Raw genomic sequence first — 7,992 nt, 5'->3', positions numbered from 1 at the left:
ATTGAGTTTACTAAGGGAAAGATTTTTGTCATTTTTATTGTTTTTTTTTTTAACGAGTAATGGCGGCGATCTGCATTTTTTTTTGCGGGACTGCGACATTGCGGCGGACAGATTGGACCCTTGACTGACATTTTTGACACTTTTGGGGTTACCAGTGACATTACTACAGTAATCAGTGCTATACATATGCACTGTTACTGTAAAAATGACACTGGCAGGGAAGGGGTTAACTTTATTTGAGAAGGAGGGGTTAAGTGTATCCCTAGGGGCATGATTCTTACTGTGATTGGATGTGGCTGTGTGTGTAACAGCACAGATCTACGGTCCTACATAGCAGGACCGTATGATCTGTGCTGTTACACAGGGGAGAATGACAGGCGGCTTTGTTTACATTAGCCGCCTGCCTTTCTCCCGGTGTAACCGACGATTGCGAGTGACCGGCGTCACTCGCGCGGGGTGGTCCATGAGCGAGCGGGCGCGCGCTCGCTCCCTAGAGCCTCACAGGCTAGCAACGTAGTACTACGTCGCTTTGCCTGTGAGGGGCTGACTGCAGACGTAAATAGTCGTTAGGCAGTCAGCAAGTGGTTAAGGTAAGAGAGTGTATCTTAGACTTTGTTGACAGCGCCTAGGATCTTGCTGCCCTCTCAGGACCATGGGTATCCACAAGTACTAAAAAACAACGAAAACAAGGGCGCACCGACCTAGTACAATTCCATTAGAACATTTATTGAAAGATAAAAAAGTATCATACATAATACTCACAAACGCATGTATTAAATACGCATGTCAAATCACAATGTAGACAGGTAGCCTTCAGGACTGTTGAACTACGTCAATGCTGTAGGGAGACCAGGTGGCATCCATAATGGTTTAGATGGATTAGAGTTTCAAAATATGAAAGATACAACAGTAAAATATATATACTACACAAAGCAGCATGCAGAGTATAGTCCGGAATGTTCATGTAATGTTTATAGTATGTTGCATATTCCTGAACACTACACCTGTATACTGCTATACATTATATAATTCTGACTACTACTCTCTTACACTGGGCTGTATATTACTTAATCCGAACCACCGAAGTGTGTCATCTGTGCTGTACATTACATACTTCTGACCAGTGATGGCTGGTGCTCCATGGGTCGGGCCTCCCCCCCCCCCCTGGACCACACCATAACCACCACCCCCCCCGGTCGCCGGCTCACTCATTCTCTCACCCTGGATATGTGGAGGGCAGTAGGCAGTAAGCAGCAGTGACGGCGGCTTCCCCATCGGTCTCCTGCATCTCCTCCCTACTCCTCGGCCAATGGCCTGGATTCTTTCGGCCAATCGGGAAACGGGTCTCAGGACCCACTTCCTGATTGGCCAGGAGAAGAATCCATGTGACAATAGCCTCTGGGTCTAATCATGTGCTTAAAAAAAAAAAAAACCCATTGGAATCCATGCGCCTGGCGCCCTGCATGTGGATTAGGGGGCCGGACAAATGGATAGGGGGCCGGACACATGGATGGGGGGGGCGCCCCCGATGGAGGGGCCGCCCTTGCTTCTTACTGCTGAATTCTGTATATTTTGGTGTACTTTGCAAACTCCTGAATGCTGCACTCCCAGCATACAGCGTAGTCAGGAATATGTAATGTATATTGAAGTGTATAGAGTGCAGTGGTAAGGATTATGTAACATACAGTCCAACATACAGGGTTTAATGATAAAGTGTATGTAACATAGCATACACACTGCAGGGCTCAGAAATATGCCACATGCAACTCATTGTACAAGTACGGCATTCAGGAGTACAGTACAGCGGCCCTTAACATGTAACAAACAACAATAAAAACGATGTAATTTATAGCACAACATACAGAGTATAGCAGTTCACAATGCACAAAGTATTTTCTTTTTCAAACTCCAGACAGCTGGACCCTGTTTGCTGTGCCATACATTACATTCTCTTGACCACGAACCCTCTATGCTTTGCTATCCCTCAGCAAATCCCCCCCCCCCCCCCTGCTAATCCCAAAGAAAAAATCCCCCTCCCACAAGTAGCCCCCCCCTCACCAATGGAAGCAGCCTATGATTCCTGGCTCCTGTCCACAGCTCACCTGTGCAGCCCCCTACAGCTTAACACTCCCTCCCTTCCACATTCCGCTTTTTTAGCCCCAGCTACAGCTCAATCGCATCCAAAGCTCTCTCTGCTGCACTTACCCCTCCCCACCAACAACTTTCAACTCTATGCCAAGCCCCTCCTCCACAGCTTTCACCTCTGTACACCACATCCATCCATAGCTCTCACCTGTACACACAGCCCCCTCTCCCAACCTCAGAGCTCACCTGTACATCTAGATCCCCCTCAACTCAAAACTTCATCAATGTATATATTTTACATATTTTACTAAATGTTGTAGCATTAAATGGCAAACATGGAAGACAAGAATCTCAACACTCTTTAAGCAGGTTTTAGGCTAAGGGCATTTTCCTATTTATTAATGAAGCAAACAAACAATTGCTTTGCTGTGTGAATGTTGGAGTTTCATTCATACCCAATACATCACAGATTAGACTGCACCTAGTCTATAGATAAAGGGGTAATGTTGCCACCTAGTGGAAATCTATGGTTTAGCCATTAGTTTGGATTTTGTGTTAATAAATACAGAACCTTTGATCTGAGTTTTTTCCTAACCACAACCAGAGTCTTGTTTAATTTCCTTAGCAACTGGAAATAGTGAAGCCAAATGGTTTCTAGGTTTCAAGGAAAATAAAAATGTTGTGTGGTCAGATTATTCTTAAGTAAGGCCAATCTGGATGATGGGAAGGTTTTAGTATGTTTTGTCAAAAGTCATAAGTTTTTATAGTACTGAGCATGTTAATACTAGGAATTGCCATGGCTCCTGCACCCCCAGTCATCATCAGACCTGCCACGAGAGTGGAAATCTGATTAGTGACTGTGGTAAATTAAATCAATTTTTTTGATCATGTTGATACATACATTAGGTTGGCTGAATTTGGACAGAAGTTCACATACTTTAGGATATGAATTATGTTTTGTGTGCAAAAACATTTGAAAAAAAATGATTGACAAACTGACATCGAACAAATAGATTTTTCAAGAAAAGAAAAACATTCTCATTACTCCAGCTTTGCCTAATAAAAAAAATACCATTCCCTAACAAAAAGTTCAGCTTTCGTTGTAATAATCAGATTTTCCCCAGTTCTGTGTCCTACAGACAGCCCCTTGTATCCCGCAGTGCTGCTCCTCATTCACTTTGAAGGAATTCCAGTGTAACTTAAAGCCACTTCCTGTGAGCCCAGACTGTCATGGACACCCCTAGGAACTTGGGCTCACACTGTAAAATGTTGTGATGTGTGAGTGCAGTTCTATTTAGGACTAAGGACCAATAAATTCACAGCAAAAGAAGTAAGACTAGAATCACATGACTGGTAGGAAGAAACCACAATTTTATAATTTGGGTCCCACCTGGGGAGGTTTTATACATACTGATGCAGTAGCCAGGAATGTGTGTTGGCATACCTCCCAACATTTAAACTTCGGAATGAGGAACACTGGAGGAGGGACAAGACCTGTGACCTCATAGATCCTCTGCTGATGGGAACACAGCAAGTGGATGACACATTCCTGTCTGCTCAGTTTCTGCAGAGCGGACACAGAAAGAGCTCATTTTGTTCTACACACAGCCGTGAGTAAACTGACTTCACTGTCTGTTTACATCAGACTACCCTGTTTCTGGGCTCTACAATGGGTATTAAGCCCCCACCCCACACTTGTACAATTGTTTTTTTTTTTTTTTCATTATTTGGTTGAGCGCAGCTATTATATTTCACTATATAATTTTATCAACTTCTGAGGGTTAACATTGAAGTCTATGGGCCTCAAGTTGCATGCAATTCGGACCAAAGTAGTGCATGATCTACTTTGAATTTGCTGCAACTTTAAGTCACGCATATATGAATGGGTATCATTGGAAAACATGGGGAACATGTCGCACAACTCTGATGTCCAAAGTTGCACAAGTGTGATAGGGGCCTCAAACAAAAAACATACACATATGTGGTATTACTGCAATTTTTTTTTTCAGGAGAAGGTGAATTTATCTTGATATGATTTTTGGTGGTAGGCAATGCTAATAGCAAGAAATGTACAGCAAAATGTAAAAAAAATATTTTCTTTGTGCCAGGTTTTATTTGATAATAAAAAAAAAAAATCATGAGATATCCATTACCGTTTACCACCAAATAAAAGCCAAATTTGTCCTTTGTCCAAATAAAACAAGGTATAATTCACCTGGATACACACAATAAGGAGTTGCGGTGATATGTCAAAGTTGCAAAACTGTGTTCTGGCTTTAAGATTTGTTTTACCCTTGGTCATGAAGGGGTTAAATTGTCACCAAAATAACAGCTCATGCCTGCTGCATTCAGTTTGTAAACAAAGCAGCTGGGAATTCCCTTCATCATTGCAAATGCATATCCTAGATGAGGGGCTTATATAGCCGTTTATGGGGGACCCGCATACACAACAAAATGGCATGGGGTCCACCCCCAATTCTGGTTTGAATTTTATGGGGGACCCAAAGCAAAACATGGCGTGAGGTCCCCCCAAAATTTTAAACCAGACCTTTGGTTGGTTACCTGTACCTTGCCTTCCCATGTTGATAAGGTGATAAGGACGAGGGCAATCCCCTGGATCAACTGCAGATATAGGATTGTGTAAATGGAATTGTATGGTTGGGTTTTCTTTACTGTTTTTTATTGGTTGAGCCAGTTGGACTTGTGTCTTTTTTCAACCTGACTAACTAGCTAACTTAAGGCCCGTACACACGCGTCGAAAATTGGCAGGCAATTTTCGTCCAACGTCCGATCTGCCGATTTTCGGCTTGTTAGTATGGTGCTTCCGACAACCAACTCTGACTTTTCGGCCGAAAAAAATCTGGTGTGCAGACTATAAAATTTTTGTTGGCCGTCAACATAACGGCCGATTTTCGTGCAGTCAGTACAGATTTTGACAGGGAAAAATCTGATGAGCAAGTCTGGGCATGCTCAGTGAAGAAAGAACACAAGGAAAGCAAACCAACACATTACATCACTTCTGAAGTAGAATTTTGTTGGCCGAGAAAATTAGTGTGCAGTCTAGGCAAATTCCAACCAACAAAACACAACTCTGGACAAAAGACGGACGATAACGGGCTTTACTCACAACCTCAGCCTAATAGGAATTGGGGTAGTAACCTGTACTTTGCCTTCCCATGTTGATAAGGACGAGGAACTCTTCCCCACAACCTTGGCCTGGTGGTTGTGGGGGTCTGTGGGCAGGAGTATATTGGAATCTGGAAGCACCCTTTAATAAGATGACACCCAGATATTGCCAAAATGTGAATAAATAAGGGGTACATAATATGCAGACTCATTAACAAAAAAATGTAAACTGTAAATAAAGGCAGAGACACTTTTTTGAAAAGTTCTTTAATGAAAAGGGAAAAAAAAAAAAAAAAGTACCACAATGTAAATCCACCATCAATCGTGTTGCACAGCGATCCATATCATTTAGGATGGCAATAAGACCAGCCAATCACTGACACACATCAGTTCTCGTTGCTTCGCTCTGCTGAGCCCCTGTTCACATCAGCGTACTTTGACATGTCAAATCGCATGCCAAATTGCAGCCTATTGACGGCAACGGCACTGTCCCAATTCGTCCGACGCCGAGTTTGCAGCACCGTATCGATTTCCAAAAGTAGTTCCTGCACTACTTTTGGCGATTTCGGGGGTACTTTCATTAGACATCTGATGCATGAATCCACACAGATGTCTTTCAAATCGCCCCCAAACTCGCACTGAAATGCGGGTTTGAAATCGTGTGAATTCAGCTGATTACAAACCCGCGTTCAATCTGAACGAGGGCTGAATGATAGATCTGGCAAATTACATTACATGATTCCAGTAATTGGCCATATGCTGTTTGGACCAAATTTTAAAGTGGTTGTAAACCTTTTGCGTTTTTTTAAATAAAAATGACGAATATGCCTATGCTTACCTGCTCTGTGCAATAGTTTTGCACACAGCAGCCCCGATTCTCTTCTTCTGGGTTCCTCCGCTGGTGCTGCAAGCCCCTTCTCTTCATTGGGTGCCCTGCTTTCTCAGGGGGCACCCATGCGGGCTCTCTCATGAGTCCTGCTGTTGCATCCATTGACACAGACAGTTGGACTCGGCCCCACCCCCCGCACAGGATTTTATTGAGAGCAGCAGAAGCCAATGGCTCCTGCTGCTATCAATCTGTCCAATGAGGAGAGAGACAGCTGCTGCACTCATGCACATCGCTAGAACGGATTGGGCTCAGGTAATAAAAAGAGGGGTCTGCTGCAGCACAGGTGGTTTTTCACCTTAATGCATAAAGGTGAAAAAAATTAAGGCTTTAGAACCACTTTAAGCTCTTCCTTAACCACTATCACCACTGAGTGAAAGTGAAAAAATCCCAAATTTTGGGTTGTCAACAGAACTGGAAAAAAGGGGAAATTTTCCAACTGGGACATTAGTTCTGGTGACAACCAGGGATTCCATCACTTGGGAGGGATTTCCTCTCACTTCTTGTTTTGACTATGGAAAAGGAAGTAAAGGAAAATCTCTGACAGGGCTTATAACTAGAGATGGGCTGGGGCGTGTTCGAGTTTCCATGTGCCCGATCCCACCAGGAAGCCAACACTGCACACCTGGAAATGTCTCAGTGCCTGTGATTAGCAGTGTTGGCTTCCTGGCGGAATCAGGCATGTGGGAATTTGAACACGCCAAGCCCATCTCTACTTAGAACCGTTCCTTACTCTTTTAAAAATGAAAAAAAAAAAAGCCCTTAAAGTCTAAAATAAAATGTTGGAAGGAAGGCTTTTACTGCAGAAAGGTCTCTGTATTATCTGTTGGCGAAATTTAAAGCACTTCTCTTAACCGCTTGCCGACCACCGCACGACTATTTACTGCGGCGGTCAGCCCCTCACAGGCAGAGCGACGTAGTAGTACTACGTCGCTAGTCTGTGAGGGTCTAGGGAGCGCGCTCCCGCGCGGTCACAGACCCCCCCCCACGCGCGCGTGTGACCGGCGGACCCGATGTCCGCCAGTCACTCGGCGATCGTTGGTGGAGAGGGAGAAAGGCAGACGGCTAATGTAAACAAGCCGCCTGTCATTCTCCCCGGTGTAGGAATGGTGATCATACGGTTCTACTATGTAGGACCGTTGATCATTGTTCCTACACCTCAAGCCACAGCCAATCACAGTTATAATCACGCCCCTAGGGACACACACCACCCCTCCCTCTCAAAAAAAAAGTTAACCCCTTCACTGCCAGTGTAATTTTACAGTAACAGTGCATATGTATAGCACTGATTACTGTAGAAATGTCACTGGTAACCCCAAAAGTGTCAAAAATGTCAGTCAAGGGTCCGATCTGTCCGCCGCAATGTCGCAGTACCGCAAAAAAAAACGCAGATCGCCGCCATTATGTGTTAAAAAAAAAAACAACAAAAATTACAAAAATCTTTCCCTTTGTTAGTAAACGTGATAACTTTTGCGCAAACCAATCAAAATACGCTTTTTGCGATTTTTTTTACCAAACATATGTAGTATAAAACAAATTGGCCGAAAATGTTTAAAAAATTTTGATTTTTACATTTTTTTGGGGGGGAATTTCATATAAAAAAATGTGAAAAATATTGTTATTTTTGCAAAATTGACGCTCTTTTTTTGTTTATAGCGCATGATCAAAAAATTGCACAGGTGATCAAATACCACCAAAAGAAAGCTGTTTGTGGGGAAATAAGGACGTCAAATTTGTTTAGGTACAGCGTCGCACGACCGCGCAATTTTCCGTTAAAGTCACGCAGGGCCGAATCGCAAAATAGGCCCTGGTCAGGAAGGGGGTAAAATCTTCCGGGGCTTAAGTGGTTAACTGCCAGCATTTATGTAGACTGGCTGTGCATGTGCAGTATCTTG

This window comes from Pelophylax lessonae, assembly GCF_965119305.1.
Source record: "Pelophylax lessonae genome assembly, chromosome: 7".
NCBI classification, from domain to species: Eukaryota; Metazoa; Chordata; class Amphibia; order Anura; family Ranidae; genus Pelophylax; species Pelophylax lessonae.
The sequence above is the reverse complement of the archived record's forward strand: the minus strand, read 5'-3'. Positions refer to the sequence as shown.